This window comes from Poecilia reticulata, chromosome 1 (genome assembly GCF_904066995.2).
Source record: "Poecilia reticulata chromosome 1, P_reticulata-male-v2, whole genome shotgun sequence".
Taxonomy (NCBI): Eukaryota; Metazoa; Chordata; class Actinopteri; order Cyprinodontiformes; family Poeciliidae; genus Poecilia; species Poecilia reticulata.
The window spans coordinates 16,592,649-16,611,218 of record NC_088830.1 but is presented as its reverse complement, the minus strand read 5'-3'; positions in this window follow the sequence as shown (position 1 = coordinate 16,611,218).

Below are 18,570 nucleotides of genomic sequence, written 5' to 3'. Positions count from 1 at the left end.
ATCCCTTCACTTCGGCACCAGGTCAACAGGCTGGCTGGGTTCTGTAAGTTCTAGCATAAATGGAGAGATGCCTGAAATTCATAACTCATGTCAAAATCTTTAGGATGTTGAAAGAAAACATTCAACGATTCAAAACTGGCAGCAGCTACATAAATTCCTCCATCAGCTCCCATCCAGTGGGATACAGCCAGGGGTCAAGGTAGTTTAGAAGGGAAAACTAAATCAGGTTTGGCTACATCCCTAGGAAGCACAGTGTTTTCAACCCTGACGTGTAATTACCTCCCACCAGCCCCCTGTTTCTGCTTGACACAGCACAGAGACATCGCAGACATCTAGAATGTGCTGCGGCCGTTAATTACATCACCTCCAAAGTTGTTGTTTTTTTTTCACCTCCATGTAGCAACGAGCGTTCCAGGAAACAAAGCTTCATCCTGAAATCCGGAGTCGGATTCGGGATGATGCACATTCCCAGAATGTGAAAGTCATCACTTTCAAGGGAGAAACTCTAGGAATTTTGTTGAAACAAAGTCTGAAGACTTGTGGCACGGCAAAGTCTGGGAGTGGGGAAAGCCAGAGCCTCTCGCCATACTTCACACAAGGGGCCAAATTACTTATGATGCAGTCATTGTTTTCCGAGGCCAAACAGATTAGCCTTAAAGGAGGTCCTGGCCGTGGAATCCACTCACCAGGCATCTGGATCCACGTGGTAGCTTTGTGTGATATCTCTCAGGCAGGAGTGGAGTAAACATGGAGTAAACACCGTCGTCATCTGAGGGAGCTGAGGAACAGTGACATCAGCGGGAAACGGAGCAGAGAAATGGAGCTTTGCAGTAGATGTTAACCCTGAGATGCAGACATGTTTGCATCTATGCAGGGCCTTGCAAAAGTATGTATATCTCTTGAACTAACGCATACTTTGTCACGTTACAACCATCGTCAAAGGATTTCATTGGGATTTGTGTGATGAACTCCTTAGTTATGAAGAGGAATGAAAACAACATATCGTTTTTAAATATATATATATATAAAAAAAAAAGAAATTCGAAAGTTGTGGCGTCCATTCATATGCAACCCCTCGTTACTCTGACATGAAAAACCTACATAGTATCTTAAATCAACTTAATATGTATTCATTAATTTGTGTTGATTTATTAAATAACGTCAAAAGAAAATATCTAGAGGTTTGTAAAATTTTAAGATATTTCAAAGGTTTGGAAACATGAAAAAAGTCCCACTGCATAACTTTCTACTCCAAAGGTCAATGGACCATCTGATGTTCTGTCTAGACCAGGCTTCTTTTTTGGGAGATACGATCCTCAGACAAAGTCACCCAGCTTATACATATCACTTAAAATAACTTGTCAATAATAACATACGATTTTGACATTGGTCTGGTAATCCAGTGTGTTTCTTGATGCGTCGTCTACATGCATCTGTCTGTCTGTCATGCTGTTATCTTACATGTTATGGTACTGTTTGCAAGAGAGGGCTAAGGTTAGGCAATAACTGAACTGTCTGAGAAAAGACTCCATAAAAACCGTTTTCTGATTGCTTATCTTCAGGTCATGTGGGCGTTAAGCTGCATGGTTACCATTGTCTCATCACCGCTTTGCTACGATAGTCATCAGTGTATTATGACACCACAGTGGAGCCAGGGGGTCCTGATGTAGACTTTTAAACGTACAGAGTCTATGACTGAAGTAATCTCTCTTTGTCTACAAGCCATGTGGTTTCGGGTTTTTTTTTAGCGTGGCTTGAAAACGTCATTATCAACTGGGCTCTGCACATTTTTGCATTTATCTAACAAGTAAACCAGTTTTACCAAGCAATCACACTTTACAATGAATATTATCACAGTTTCAGAGAGAGTGCTGCAGTTCTCCATGTGGGGGTGAGCAGCTCAAACTCTAGGCATTACAAACTTATGGCATTAAAAGCAAAGTGCAAAGTTTACTTAATTGGAAAACAACTTTTCTGTAAGTCGTTTTCAGAAATGTTTACGCACAGTAAACCGAAGCAGCATTAAAACCGAGTCAAACATTTCCATGGTATCATCATGACCAAATGCAAATAAGTACATGACTGAGCTCAACGTGGACGAGACCTTCCAAATCTATCATTAAGACCTGCCTTTAGACAATGTTTTACTTCATTTGACTGGGACTTTTGCATGCACTATTAGCCTACAAAACAAGTGGGTGGTTTGGTTTCTTCATTTAGGTTGCGTGCTACTCAAAGATTCAGTTTAATTAAATAAAACTTCAGACTTATTTACCAGATATCTTCAATCAGCTGTACTAGAGCAGAGAGGTGGCAGTGCAGACCTCCCTATTCAAGTGAAATGGCAGGTGTTCCTGCAAGCACAGACACACATTTACACACACTCCTCAGTTATAGCCTAATTGACGCTGCCTTTCTGGACATTGACCAGGTGTTACCTTCATCTCGTTCACATACCTGTCCCCCCAGCCACCTGACTTTGGAGAATGAAAGCCTTAGTTAATTTAGGCTGTGGCTTCCTCTTTCAAACTGCCTGCTGCTCTCTTTTGATCTGCTGGCAGTGCATTTGATCTTTACTGAGGCTGTTAACAGCGCCAATGAATTAGGCTATTGGCCCCAGACAAAGTCTGTCCTAATTGCCATCCCCTCAACTTAAGAAATGGCCCAGGCCCCCAGGCCTTTGCAGCAGACGGTCTTAAACCAGTGCACACATCTTTACATTGACAACCTTAAATAGAGGCATCTAAACCTATTTTTTAAGATTCATATTCATTTCATTCATGCTGTTCTTATACAGATTTAAATACTTGTCTACAGTACTCTTTTTTTTATTTCTTCAAAAAACAAACAAAAAAAGGAAATTATAATATTTAGGAAGAACAATCGATTGATGTTCTGCAGAAACACAAAGACAAATTCACTACACATCAAAAACATCTTCATAAATCCAATGATTTCTTTTTTTTTTACAGAATTTAACCTTTCATTTAGTCCACTTAAAACATGCATGTGTTGCCGCTGAAACGTATGTGAATCATAAACTATGTTCTTCAACAATGAGCATGCTCCGTAATCTACATCTAATCTGATTTTGTTTTAAACTGTGAGTACAACTGCATAGGCAGATTCCCACAAAACACCATGAGGGCGTTTGAAAAGGACTTACAGTCCTGCCCACATTGTCTGTCAAAGACAAAATCCCCCAGAATGCCTTGTTCCTTTATCAACCTGGAGCCACAGAAGGTGATTAACAACAAACAAAATGAAAATGTACTTTCCCGGAAACAGCTGCGGAAATATTTTATCACCATAAAGTATTAATAATTTGGTAAATGTAGAATTTCAAAATATAACAGTTGCTTTCATGCACCACAAACCTGGAACAAACTTCCAGAAAATTGTAAAACAGCCGAAACACTGAATTCCTTTAAATCAAGATTAAAAACCCACAGGTTTAGAGTTGCTTTTAAAACATTATAAATGAAACGTTAATCAACCTTTTGATCTGTAACGACGGCGCTTGACAATTACTGACTGTGTTCTATAACTTTGTACTTTACTGTGTGTGTTTTTAAGATATAAAGCACTTTGAACTGCCTTATTGCTGAAATGTGCTACGCAAATAAATCTGATTGATTTTATAAAGAAGCTAGAAAAGAGATGTTGCAAAAACTTTATTTGCAACATCATTTTCAACTTAAGAAATAAAGCGTGTTTGTGTAAAAGTCACGTCCTGACATGAATATAAAATGTTTGCATCATTCATGATGTGCATCTGCTACATATGGTATACTATTGTGTGTGTGTGTGTGTGTGTGTGTGTGTGTGTGTGTGTGCGTGTGTGTGTGTGTGTGTGTGTGTGTGTGCGTGTGTGTGTGCGCACCTGCCTGCCTGCCTGCCTGCCTGCGTGGTGTGTGTGTGTGTGGGGGGGAGGGGGGGTGCGTGAGTGTGTGTGTGTGTGGATAAATGACATGAGACTTCCAGGACAAAGTAAAACATTTAATGATGAATTTTGGTTTTTAACAAAATTAATGAATTCTCAATGCTTTATTAATAGCCTGTGAGTGATTCTATGAGGCCAAACAAGTGTAAGTTATTACTTAGTCAATGCCACCACATTTTCTACAGTATTTAAATAAATATATAAATCAACTGTCCACATATATCAGTGCCAGCTACAAAACAAGAGGGAAAATATTAATAGTGAGATAAGAGAAATATTTCCAAATGCACAAAAACCAGAACACAAGAATAAACTAAGGACCTAAACAAAAAGGAATGACAAAAACATTAATGAGCGCAGAGAAATAAACTGAAGATAACAAAACGAGTGAATAAAAATTAAGAAAATCGAGAAAATGATCAAAACATCCAAGGATCATAACAGGCATATCAAAGTGTCATAGAGTCAAAGAATTACTACCACACTAACATTTTATGTGGCTATCAATGGAGAAAGATGTAAATTAATCCTTACTCTATATACTGTACAGGCATAAAAACAGGACAACAAAAAGCTTTCGTCATTGTTGTTGATCTTATTTCAATGTGTGTGGTTTCTTTTCTTATGAGTCAGCTGGTTCGTTCCTGTCAGTCCTGCTTTAGATTTTATGTTGTGTTAGTCAGAGACGCCTCAGAGCTGTCTGTGTGGGCAATGAGGAATGTCCTGTATGGACGTATGGATGTGGTTGATATGTAGACACGCTGAGATCAGCAGCAGATGCATAAACACACACACACACACACACACACACACGCATATGACAGCTGCTTTATGGAATTTGGAATGTCCAGATTTTATTCACCTTTTGATGAATAACTTATTTAATTAAAGATTTGGAGCTAAAGCTTGGTGTTGATGTCAACAAGAAGCCATTTTTTAAGATATCTATGTATTTATTTTACTGCCTTTGTAATAAAGCATTGATCCCAAGTAGGCAGAAAAAAGGACTTTTGTTTGTGTTCATTTCAGAAAAGTCAGACTTGCCTCAAACAAAGTCATTAAGACATTATTGACTAAATTCACAACGTGAATGGTAACCAAATGGAAAATCAAGCAACCTAAAAATAGCTGTAAATGAAGGGCAGCTTCCTGCTAAGCTGCTTTATATGCAACTTCACTATGTCTTTTATTTGAACACGTTTTTTTTTGCATTAAAATACTAGAACTTGACCAGCCCTGTATTTACGATAATTCGCCCATGAAATCACCCAGAGCTCTGCTTTCTTTTGTTATGGTTTTTGCCTCATTTTTATTCACAGCCAAGAAAGATAAGAAGAAGGCACAGCAAAACAGCCAGCAAGCATACGGAGAGAACTGTGCAAAGGCAGAAAAAGAACCAAAAAAATCAAAGCACTTTCATATCAAGACATCAAACGTAGTATGCAATGAAACGCCATGCCACAGCTCACTTTAATTGACACTTTGACAACCTCAAACTCTGAATGAAAACAGAGGAAAAAAAGGATGGATGGACAGGGAGAGGAAGGGAGAATGAGAAATGACAGAGAGATTAGTCTAATCTAACAACAATTACGGAATGGCAGAAGGGCTGAAATCGCCTGCCAGATGGGACTTTCATCAGATCATGTGCTGCGCATTACATCTTGATTAGTCATTAAAGAAAGACAACCTGATTTTTATCTCTGGTCCTCGTTTTGTGGACATGAAAACGCTGTTCAGGTGAAAGACAAAAGTGCGCACTCCTCTTTGAACAAACTTATTTACGTGATTTTAATTGCGTTGGGCGTTTAATCGAAGCGCAGCGATTCCAAAATTGTGTTTTTTGACATTAACGGAATTTTCGACCAAGTTTTACAAACATTTGCACTGAAAATACTGCTACTGACTGCTTTTAAGGTTGAGTTCAAAGTTTTAAATTGGTATTTGCTGTGAGAAAGTATGTATAATTTGAAGAAAAAAAGAGAGAAAAGGTCTGTAACCACTGTTTCATGCACACAAGGACTTTGTTGAAATTCTCTTTGGAAGGACCAGCGGTCTGCATAATCTAGAAAATGTCAGATTTGTTTATGTCTCCTTGTAAATCTGAATTTGCTGCTAAACTTGGAAAGGATTGTTCACTGAATCTGACGGAGCTTGAAGAGTTTTGGAGGGAAGAACGGGATAAGATTTCAGTGTCCAGATGTGCGAGCACGATTCACACATGTTCACACGGACTCTGTGCAGTAATTGCAGCCAAAGGTGCATCTAATAAACACTGACTTGAAATATGTAACTTATTTTGTTCCGTATTTTTATTCAAATCTGTTTGTTTTATAGAAACCACTTTTCATATCGAAGTTTTGTGAGGGATGTTTTTTTTGGTCAAAAACAGCAAGGTTGTGTTGGTCCTTATTGATTTGTAAAAGTGATAATAAGGTAAAATATTCAACGGAGTGAATGCATTTTATAATGACTGCAGTTGTTTTACTTCCCTCTCTAGAGATAAATGAAAACAAGCTAGCAAATTAATACAGAAACACCCAAACCTACGTCCCCATAATTCTACCAAAGAGCAGAAATCAGCAAATGCAAACAGATCTTCTCAATTTGAGCAGCAGTTGAACCTCGTGAAGCATTTTGTCCAAACCCTTGCCAGCATAGCAAGTCCAGTTGATGGCCACTTCTTTCCACATTAGAGCTGCAGATGATCTAATTACCGCTGTCCTTAGATGTTTGGGTGAGGAGATGAAAAGGAAACAGACATATTTTTATCATCCCTAAGTTTTGATGTGAGAACACATGATGGCACATTCTTATCGGATTTATCTTCCAAATTAGTAAAACTAAATGAAATGAAGCAGATCAAACAAGATGAAGGAGTCATTTAATTGCATTACACACCCACAGTCCACTTCCTGCATCAAGCTATCCTGTTTTGTCTGCTGGAATTGACATTTTGATGGGGAGATGGATAACGACGCTCCCGTAGATTATGGATTTTATCGCTCCTCGTTTCCCCAGTCATGAATCTATGCATAATCCCTTCCCCTAAATACTTATGTTTAAGCATCAACCAAACCCAGTCATCGTCACTTGTCTCAAACTTCACCAGTTCTGTAAGAAACGTGCTTTATTCTCTGCTGAAAGTTGAGAAGTGTGCTGCAAACTCAAAAGACAAAAGCGAACACAGATAATGACTCATGCCATCCTTTGAGGGCAACAAAAAGGAAAAAAAAAACAAAAAAAAAACAAGGCAGATTGTGAAATGCCACCTCGTGACTTTTTGGAGGAGCTAATCTATTCCATTTAATGTAGTTCAGAGGGGCTCGGGCTGCGCACTGAAGACACAAGGCAGGATTAGTCGTCATACGGCGGTGGCAAGATGAAAGGAGATAAACCCCTTAGCCTCGTTCTTGGATGACTTTATATATTTATTTCCCTCAAGTCTCTTCCCAACGTTTGAAAAAGGATTTAGCAGCAAAGACACTTAAGTCTCTGGAATTTAATCTTTTTTCCCTCTTTCAAATAAATTTTGTCTGTGTGAGCTTTTGCGTTTTATGAAGTTTAGTTCAGGCGGGCTGGAATGACAGAAAGATGGGCGCTAACTATATAGCGTCCTGGAAAAGTATTCATACTGCTTGAACTTTTTCACATTTTACCCATGCCATGACTACACACTAAAACATATTTTACTGGGATTTTGTGCAATAGACAAATGAGTGTGAAACTCCAGGTCATGAGGTGATGCTGTCCTGCAACCTCTAGACGTGTCTCTGGTCCAAAACATCCGAATCAAATGGTTGAAGTGTCTCTGCAGTGTGCAGACTCTAGAGTCCTGTTAACCGTCTAATTATCTGATTCAAATGAGTTGAGGCAGAGGTACAAAGAAAAGTTTCAGGACTCCGGCACCAGAGAACTAGAGTTACACAACCTTGTTTAGGCTAAGACAAAGTGCAGCATCTCATTGTTTTTTAAGAATATTTGACCTAAAAACATTCTAGATTAGGTTCATCCATTGGTATTCCCTTGTTTCTGATCATCTCGAACAAATCTAGAGCCATCAGTGAGTGATCTATTATACAACACTCCAGCAAAATAACTCCAATACATAACTTCTTGTGGCTATAACATGCCATAGTTTGAAAAAGACATGTGCAAGAAGATCATTTGTCATTGAAGCATTTATTTTATTGCTTTGAATTAGTTTTAGTATAATAAGCTGTAGTGTCTAACAAGAAAGAATTAGAAAATTAGGGCTTTGTGCTTGGGAAAGTGTTGTTTATGTCCAGCTTGTCCATCTGACCGGTCTGTTCTTTGGCGTTTTTTCTGTTGTCTATTGACTCTGCAGACCCCACATTCTGAGATGGGCCTGCTGAGGGGTGCTGACCCGGAGCTTTGGCCTCTGCACATCAAAGGCTCCTTATAGAGGATGTTAATATTTGCTCAGGTGGATCTCACAAGTCTCCCTCTCTGAAGAGAAACTGCTCCAAGCTTATAAATATATCAGAGACCACAGGGACGTCTGGTCACCCTGTCCCTCTCTGACTGCATGTGTGTGTGCGTGTGTGTGCGTGTGTGTGTGTGTGTGTGTGTGTGTGTGTGTGTGTGTGTGTGTGTGTGCGTGTGTGCGCGTGCGTGTGCGTGTGCGCGCGAGAGAACGGAGGGGATGAAGGAGATGACAAAGTGCGCTGTCGCAAAACACTCGCAGTCATGCAAACAGACCCCGCCCCTCTTCCAGTCTGTAACCTGCATTTGAACTCGTCTTTTTCCTTTATTCTTGGTGGCGTCCTGACCCGAGGGCGCCCTCTGCTCATGGGGTGGACACGGAGAGGACAGCTGGGGACAACAGGAGCCCTGTCCCAATCAAATGCCATCCTGCCCCCCTGCTTCGTCCATCCCATGACCCCTCCGTCGCCTTTGAACTTCTGTCACCTAATACTAAAGCAAGTGACCCCCCTCCCTCCTCCCTCTCCTTGGGATGCTGTCTGTTTATCCAACAGTGTTGGAAATAAGAAGAGTTAAAGTGGGTACAACCTTTCTTCTTTCTGCAACAGGAACATCTGCACTGGTTCTATCGCCGTTTTACTGACATACCAGAAGCCTGAGCCCCATCTTCCCAGTGATGCTTGCAGCTCTGCTCATTGGATGACAGCTTAACTTGACTTGGCAGAGAGCGCTTGTTTACGCTCAGCTCCACGAATGAGATCTAACCCTCAGCTGCCTCCATCGTCAGCCAACACAGATAGTCAGACGAGGAATCTAGAAACTTCAGCGTCACATCAAAGGAGCTGGAAGCCAGTCAGCTCCACATCTGTGGAACAATCTGAGCTCCGAGACTGATCTGTTTCGTAACCCTCTCTATGACAATCTACAGACTGCTGAAGACCTGCAGGACTGTTTCTGCTGCTGTAGCAACAGTGTAACCAGGCCCCCGGTCTAGCATGCAGTGCGTGTCTAGAGATCGGGATCCCAGGCATCAATGGAGCTGTGGTGCAGTGACAAACTCAAGCGGTTTTAAAAAGCGGTTTTCTTCCTTCTTCTAATAAGAGAAACAATCTGACAAGTTTTTTTGGGGGGGATACAGTGGAAACCCGTTGCATATGCTGAAAAAAAGAACTTTTTTAAAAATTTATTCTACAGCAAGGAATTGTTAATGAAACTGATATAATGTCGGACGAAGAGGAATAAAGCTTATGTGAGTTGCTAGTTTCATCATGTGCAATAAAGAAGTTACTGGGAATACAGAGATAAAACAAAAACTTTGCTTTTCTCAGCAAGAAACTTAGCAAACAGGCAAGACGGATTGTCGGGAACCTCAGTCGTTCCTGCATCAAACTGACCCTTTTGTTTTATAGTTTACAATTTATCTGAAATCTGGTGCCAGGAAATTCAATACTGCTGTGACTTTCAGTTCACCAGCAATCTGAACATGTTAAAAAAAAAGGTTTTCCATAGTGATTTGGACTGTCAGTCTGCATTTGGACAGGAGGAGGAGTACAGTGTAAAATGTCATTCTTTGATTGCGTCTTTTTCTGATTAGCCTGTGAATGATGATAAGCCAAACGGGACTGGTAAATTTCAAAATATTGATCACTTGTTCTTATCAGTGAAACGCAGGACGCTGTCCTTCCTACTTGTCATTGTCCTTCAGGCCTGTGATAGTCATTACTTTTCTAAAGATAAAGTTTATTTCAGGGCTTAGTGCTGTGAAAGTCAAGGAGTCATCTCGCTTTGCCATCTAAAGACAACGTGGTGTCGGCTCCAGCACAAACCCTCAGGGTCACCACAGGATCCTGAGTAACACATTGACTTCATGGTAAACAAAGAGTAAAGAGAGACGACTGGAGTCGTCTCGTGAGGTCCTCGAAACATTTCCTGTACCAAAAGTAAACTTCCTCGCATTTTTGTGAAATGCGAGGAAGTTCTCCAGCATCTGGAACATCAATCAATCACATGACTAATGTAATGTTATAATTCTCAAGATTCTTGATTCTTTGATTTTCAGTAATAATGAAATGAAGTAAAAAAAATTTAAAAAAAGAAAGAAGAAGGCAACCAAAAAGCATCCATTTAGTTTGTAGCGGTGGTCACTTTTAACTCTCTAGTTGCTATGAAGACAGAGCATATAGGGTTTGTTTTACCTTTAAACTTGTTGTTACACAGAGGAAAACCCAGAATAACCACCAAATTGAAGGTTGACATTGTCTTGAAGAAAAACACACACTGATGTTACATTTGTTATTATAATAATAATAATTATAATCCATAAAATCAAAATAAACTCAGGTCACCTGTATACAATTTTTGTCATGAGTGGGTGAACCCACTACGACGTTCCTCCTTAATCCTGATTCTGCTTAAGCACATTAGCCGCATGTATCACATGAATGAAAATCATTTCCGTTCGTTCAGTAACTTACCCGCAGGATGGTCAGAGAGAGGAGTTCAAAGCTGCAGCTTATCTGCGCTCGATCTCCTGTCAAACAAACAACTAACATAAACAAGAACCACTGCAAAAAAAAAACAAAAAAAAAAAAACTCAGCAATCTGTCAGTTTCAATAGTTGGAGCTTGAGTCTTCGGTTAATATCCTTACATAGAAGAAAAAGTCACAGACACAGTCAGGTTTTAAGGAAGTGGATATTCATACAACTAAATATTGAGCCTTACAAAAAGCTAAGCTGTCTATGCGGTGGACGCTCATAGACACTCAGATGACACTATTTTGGAAGGGAATACCGTTCAAACGTGAAATATTCTGACAATGTCCAACAGGTCAATCACAGAGTTAAAAAGCCAGGCAACATCTCTGTTTTTGTTTTGCTGTCATAAGGCTTATAGTAGGTCACAAACATATTTCAGTGACTGTGATCAAAACAGACTGCCTCAAGGAAATTACAGAAGTGGAGGAACCATCTGCTCTGCAGGATGAGCATAATTAGCTGCTCATAAATGAAACTGACAATACACTGCAAATGAATCCAAGCATAAATTTTACACCCCTCAATTACTAATAGATCTCTGACTGACTGAGTAAAGAGACGGATTCAGATTATAACTTTGTGTGTTAAATTCACACGAAAAAATATTCACATTTTTTTATTTTTTGTAAATCTACATGCTTCAACTTCACTGCTGGTACATCTGGTTTTCTGCTACTTTGTGTTTGTCTCTAAAATAAAGTCCAGATAAAATACCTTAAGGTTTGAGGCTGTCTTGTAAAAAATAAAAAAATAAAAGATTTTGCATCTGGACGATGACACAAATGGACCCCAATCCTGAAAGACAAGCATAAATGTAAATCAGCTTGTAAAAGAAGAGAAAATTGACTCACTGACAAACTGCAGACTGAATGCTTGTCAAATATTCATCACATCCTTCATCCCTTCACGGTTTCAGTCCAGGTTCAGTGGTGATAAATGCAATTGTGGATCAAAGAGAAACTCAAACCCACTCCAGGAGGAAACACATAAAGCCTTTCAATACAAATTATGTTAGTATTAAAAATGTATATCTGCTATTTATTCATTTTTCATACAAACATCTTATTCCCAACCATCTAGGGCAGCTGTATTCAACTCCGGTCCTGAAGGGGCAGTGTCCTGCAGCCTGGTCCAACAGAACTGAATCAAACGGTTGAATTACCTCCTCAGTTTTCAGTCAAGTCCTCCGGAGGTCTTGCTAATGATTATTTGACTCAAATGTGTTGAAGCAGGGTCACGCAGCGGCGCTGGGGCATGGAGCCTTCATACTCATGTATGGAGGCCTTAGTCCTCAAAGTGGCCATCACTGGGTCACTGGGTCAAGTCACAGCCTGATGCTGCATGCCCTCCCCCTCTCTCACAGCCAGATTTCCTGTCTGACAGCTGTCAAATATAAGTCTATATATTTAAAACATCTTTGCTACCGAATCATTGTCTCCTTTTCTTTGTTGTCTGTATTTCTGTGCGTCTCAAACTCAAACCCGAGCGCATGTTCACAACAGTGACCACGGCATTTTAAAATTCTGACTGATTCTCATCTGATATTGTATCATTTCTTCCACACCCATCTGCCTGCCAGTCAGGTTGCTGGTGCTATGGATCCCTTATGGCTCAGCCAAAGAAACCATTGAAGCTCTGCGATGCAACCTCTTCCCCCTGCGTTTTGCTTATAGGATCCACAGGCAGACCTACAAAGATGTGATTGAAGTGAAAAGAGTCAAGTCAATCTGTGCTTACCCAATGGTGCATTCGCGTATACTCACGCACATACACACACACACACACACACACAAAAAAACATATGTGGGCGTTTCGTCTTGTAACATCTGAGATTCTTCAAATGCGCTTTTGAAAAAAGTTTTACGCCAACCACATCAGTGGAGGCGAAACTTGTGCAAAGACCTGCCAAGTAAGTCATGAACACACAGGTACTCCACCCTACCTGCAGAAGAACAGCGTCCTCTCTTCTTTCCTTCTCCTCCGCTGCTTCATCCTCGATGCAGTTTTATTAAAAAGCATGAGTCTGTGTAATGCTCGCCTGACATCTGTTCATTGGGAACGTTGCGGAGCCCCAATCGGGGGCTCAGTGGGAAGAAGATAACTCACACTCAGGTGGATGGTTGACAGGGGTAGTTTAGCAGATGTTCCACAGAAAGATAAAATGAATTGTGTGCCCATCGATATAAGCATGTGTTTGAACACCGGTGTGTTGCAGAATGCGTGAGATAACAGACAGAGAGTCCCTGAGGGAACTCTCCTCTGGAGAGGCTGATTTTCCAAGAGGAGAATCTCCGGAGGAGGCATTTCACACCTTCACAGCTTGGAGCCTTAAGATGTGAGCAACTGACAGAAAGATAGGAATATTCGGGCTGAAGCACCACCTTTCTTAAGCAAGAAGTTACCCTCATGTGGATGGATGTCTGACATCTCTGACTAAAGTTGATAGAGTGAGTGCACACATCTGTGTCCATCTGATGTATAAATCTTGATTTTTATCGCTGAGAAATGCTGCCTCTCAGCATGAGATCTGAGATGATTTGGTATAAATTCCGATTCAAAAGCGCAAAGGAAAAAAAAAATTGCTCGGGAATGATGTCGATGTGTTTATCTCCTTTTGTCCCATCGTTTCTCCTCTTCACTGGCAAATTTAAGCCAGGGAAGCGGCTTTTCAAAGGACGCACAAAGGTTCTCATTCGAGTCTGAAGAGCAAGTATAAAAACTGCCTGTGATTGAAAAGGGAAACTTGAGATTTCACTTAAAAAATATTCAGTTTCTCAGGCAGTTTGAACATTTCATGAGACCACTGGGGTGGTACAAAGATTTTGAATGCAGAAATATCACGTTTTGATCGGCAGTCATCCAGGAGACCGACACTTCACAGCGAAGGTAAGGCAAAAAAGGTATAAACTGGCTGTTTAGTTTCATGACAAGCTTAGTAATTCATGCTTTTCTTTCCAGAAAACCTTTAAGGAGATTTATACTTTTACAAAGATTTGAAATCAGCTCAGATAGCTAAAAGTACTAACACCTACTTTAATGACAATGGTATTGCTAAAAACAACGGGAAACGTTGTTTGGAGTAGAAATTAACAAAAATTATCAATTGAAATATTTTACGTAATAAAAGTTTGAGCTTCACAATTTTAATAATATTGTAATTTATGAAAAAAATAAAGACACAAAATGATCTCCTGAATAAGAATTAAAGGATATGTGGCGACTAAGAAACCTGACTGACGTGGGTGATGCTTAGATATTGCATAAATTGTTAAATATATTTTTTTTCGATGCAGTGACCTGCTAAAACAGACTTCTGACACAATCTCTTTTGGCCTTGTGCCACAATTTCTTGGTTTTCCTCTGTGCATGTAGCAGAGGAACATGAAGGGCCTTTTGAAGGCTGGAGATACTGTAGGTTACTGGATGTTTCTCCACCTGCAGCTTGCTTCAGTCGTACAAACACATACACACAGAGAGAGAGACTCACACAGAGGCTTTTTACTTTATCCTGTATGTTAAAAGCACAGCTCAGACACAGGAGGAGCTGTTTGGATGTTTCCAAAGGCGCTGCTTTAGAGAGGCAGGAGGAAAGGTGTAGGAAAGGAAAAAATGTGTGGCCTTTGCCCTGGAAAGGAAGTGATTTATACAGGACTGCAAAGGAAGCCCCCAGGATCGGGGCTGTGATTTTGGAGCCATGGCTAGAGTCAAAATCAAGCTAGGGAGATGTTCACAGGCCCAGAAATACTTTTTGACTGAAAAATCTAAATAAACACTAAAGCACAAAATGTGTTTGTATTTAGAGACGCACTAAGAAATCCTCTGGTGAAGAAAATAGATTTGGAACCAGTCAGTCTGAAACAAACAATAATAACAATAATAATAATCTTTGTTCAGTCAGTAAATGCACCATGTTAAACTTTTTTTTATACTTGTGGGTGTGTTGTTTCTCTCCTGTTTCTTTTCACTCTCCCTTTCTTTTTGTCAGCTGCTTTCTGTCTCACCTGAAACCAAGAATCTTATCAAGGCTTATTAAGTCTTTTTAAGCTCAGCATGATTTGAGAGACTGCCATTCAGTGCAGGAAATCCATCAACAATACTGGCAATCAAGCTCTCTCTCAGAGATTATCGCTTATGTTTCCAGGAAACCTGCATCTTGAGATTTTCATCTTCAAGCAGTTTGAGCATCCATTGCTTCATTACTATTACTGTTTCTCCTTTAGTGTCTCAAAGAGTGTCAAATAAAACCCTACAGACATTGGAGTTTAATATTTCAGGACTTTGTCTTGACAAAATAATTATCTTATAATAGCTGAGCAACTTCTTCCAGCTTTCCAATTGTATTTGGACAACTTTTAGATTCCTCCCTCCGAAGATTCTCTGTGAAATTCAAGTCAAGATAATGGATAAAAATATAAATGTTATTTCCATTCATAAGAGACAAGTCGCTACAATTAATTAATTAATCATCACCGCTTGGATTTGCATGTAAATCTGCCAGGGGTATGAATAACTTTGTTCTTCACTGTAAATTATACAATTACAAAAATGTTTAAGAAATAATTATAAATGTCACCAAGCACATCAGGAATCACATTTTTTGCTCTTAAAAATGTCCTTTTTCTGCCTTTTTTCTTTGCCATTTACATGCCATATCAGATAAAAGCTGACATGTAAATCACATTTTATCCCTTTAAACTACATTATGGGTTTTTGTGAAAAATAGTTTTCTTCCACTCATATTACTTATATTACTAATATTGTGTTTCTATTTTATTATCACTGTATACTTATCAGAAAAATCTTGTGTAGGGGGCAGAAGTTATATGCTTATACTTGATGTATACGTTGATTTATTTTAGTTGTCACAAAACTATTCACACTCAGTTTTTGAGATAATGAAATAAAAATAAAAATGAAAACCTAAAACTGCATTTCATGTACTGGCCACTAGAGGGTACTGCTCAGAATACTCAGGGTGTATATTGTGGCACAAACACTTTACACTGAATAAATATTTGCACAAGTACTAAATAGTTGATGTTTCCCTGTGTACTGGAGATGATGTGTGATGCTTAATTGGCTGAAGCAAGTAATTTCTTTGAGTTAAAATAAAAATCTTTAGTCATTTCTTTCAAGTTTTTTTCATTTTTCATTCAGACCTTTTCAAATTATAATTTCAGTTTACAAATACTGCAATTAATTGCAAGTTAGAAATAGTCACTATATCAGTCAGTTGCTATTACATACATAAATGCAAGAATGTGTTGATGTTATCCCACCTCTGAAGTACAAATCATTTCATTTCAAGTCATTTAACTTAGAAACAATACTTTAAAAGCTGTCTGAGAACGGTGAGAAAAGTCAGCGTTTTGAGATAAATCAGTCCTGGCAAGCTTAAGAACCATGAGAATAATATACAAGTTAAACATGGGGGCGGGGTGGATGTGGGTATTAAAAACTTTATTTTAAAAAATGGAGTTTAGGAGATAAAATAATTGCATTTAACCTCAGGGACCTGTTACTTTTTGCAGCGAACTAAAGCAGCAACAGAGAAATTTAGCGACTGTATGTGTAACTTATTTCCATTCAACAGAATCAAGTCAAGACGTTAAACGTGAGAACTCCATCGTTCCTGTGTTTATTTCCTGCCTCTGTGTGTGTCTCTCTCTCTGTGCCTCTTTCTTTTTGTGTTCTGCCCTTCACAGAGAAAAGGACAGACTCAGCCAGCCTGGGAACGGCGAACTACTACAAGATCCGAGCAGCGCGACATCAAAGGCCACCCCATTTGCACAGCAGCTTACGCACACCCACACATACACAAACATCGGCTTACATATTTGGAGGGGGGGGTTTGGGGGGCAGAGGCCGCTTTCTCTGAAGTTCATTACGAATGGCAGAGCTATTACTCTTTCTGACAGAACGTGAAGCACAAGAAGCAAAAGTTTCCACTCCAAAACAGCTCCAATTAGCTAAAAAAAAAAAGTTGCAATATTAGAGCTTGCAATTCTCATATTTCTGGGCAGAAACATCAAATCGAGTGGATGCATGTGAAAACGCCTCGCCCCGCAGATTAAGCCCAAAAAAGAAAGTTGTGTACAGTAAACAGCTTTTATACTTCATCCTCCTGGACTGCTGATTTGAGTTAGTGGAACAAAACTCCACGGATCAGAAAGTAGATGGATTAGTGGACATCTCCTCCCACCTCCTCTGATCTTTTACTGCAGCCTCATGAGAAGGAAGCTGCTTTCCACAGTCATCCAGAACACTTAATCTGAAGTGGCAACATTAGAACCTTCAGCCGGTGCCAAGACAAATGCAACCAGTGCGCACGCTCAGTGGTTCCTGATGTACCATGTCAGAGGAAGAAAAAAGGGGGGCCTTGAGAGAGAGTGAAAGCAAGTGAGGGAGGATAAACGTGAGAACGTCGGAGGAGTGTACGGTGTGTAGGAGGGACAAATGATGGATACAAGATGTGTGAAGATCCGTACATAGGATGAAAGAGTTTGAGGAGTCATGATGAGTTACTGGGGCGAAACATTGAGCAACATGATAACGACAGCGGGGGGAAATTGGTGAAGAGGTCACCGTGACATCACTGAGAAGAGCTTTAATGTGTGGTTTTATCTCACAGGCGGAGGCAGAAATGGACTTTTGAAAAGTTGGAAACGTGTAAAAGGATCAAACTTTTGAGTCTGACCGGGGCTGAGGTAACGCCGGAGAGAGCCGCCGCCGACTTCGCTGCAGAGTTCAGCTCGCTTTAAAGCATCTGTTGCTGGTTCGGTCCAACTCTTCTCACCGCATGTTGGAACCATTACATGATGTCATGGTGGTGCAATTTCCCACAAACGCCTCCATGTGAGAGAGGAAGTGATGTCACAGGTCCAGGCTGAGCCCTGCAGATGGCACTTTGAAAAGTCCAGGGAAGATGCTATCTAGACTTTGAGCGTCTGTGGGAGGTGGGATTAATGAGATGCATCAAGAGACACACTGTGAAGCTGCTCTGTTTCTAACATGTCCTGAGATCTTACTGACTGGTGGTACTGTTAAACTCCTCTGATGATTCTTACATAAACAACGGATCAAATTACTGTGTGCGAAATGTTCAGAAAGAATTTACACATCTGGAAGCGACTCTAAACTAATAGGGGTGGAAAAAAAATTGCTGTTTGAGATCACTGGGACATATCAGACAAGGGTTTTCTGAGAGCTTGCTGATTTAAAAATGAATACTGAGTTTGAAAATGAATACTGAGAAACTAAAATGTTATCGATTAAAAAAATAAGGCACCAAAACACACCAGTGTAAAAGGTTAAAAAAAGTATTTTAGTATTTTATATGTAAAAAAAGAAATGCTCTTTGATTGGTGTGCAGGGAGATAGGGAATAGAATAGAATAGAATAGAATAGAATAGAATAGAATAGAATAGAATAGAATAGAATAGACTTTATTTATTTTGTTTAGGTAAAAGTGATAAAAGTGATCCTACATGTAGGTGAAATAAAGTATTTTCCTGCATACATCTTAATGTTTGCAGAAAAATGTAATTGTTGATCACATGATTATAACTTCACTTCAAAAAATCCAGTATTTCTCAAACCCCGATGGCTGAAGGCCAAGCAAAAACCAGTCAACAAATATTACCCA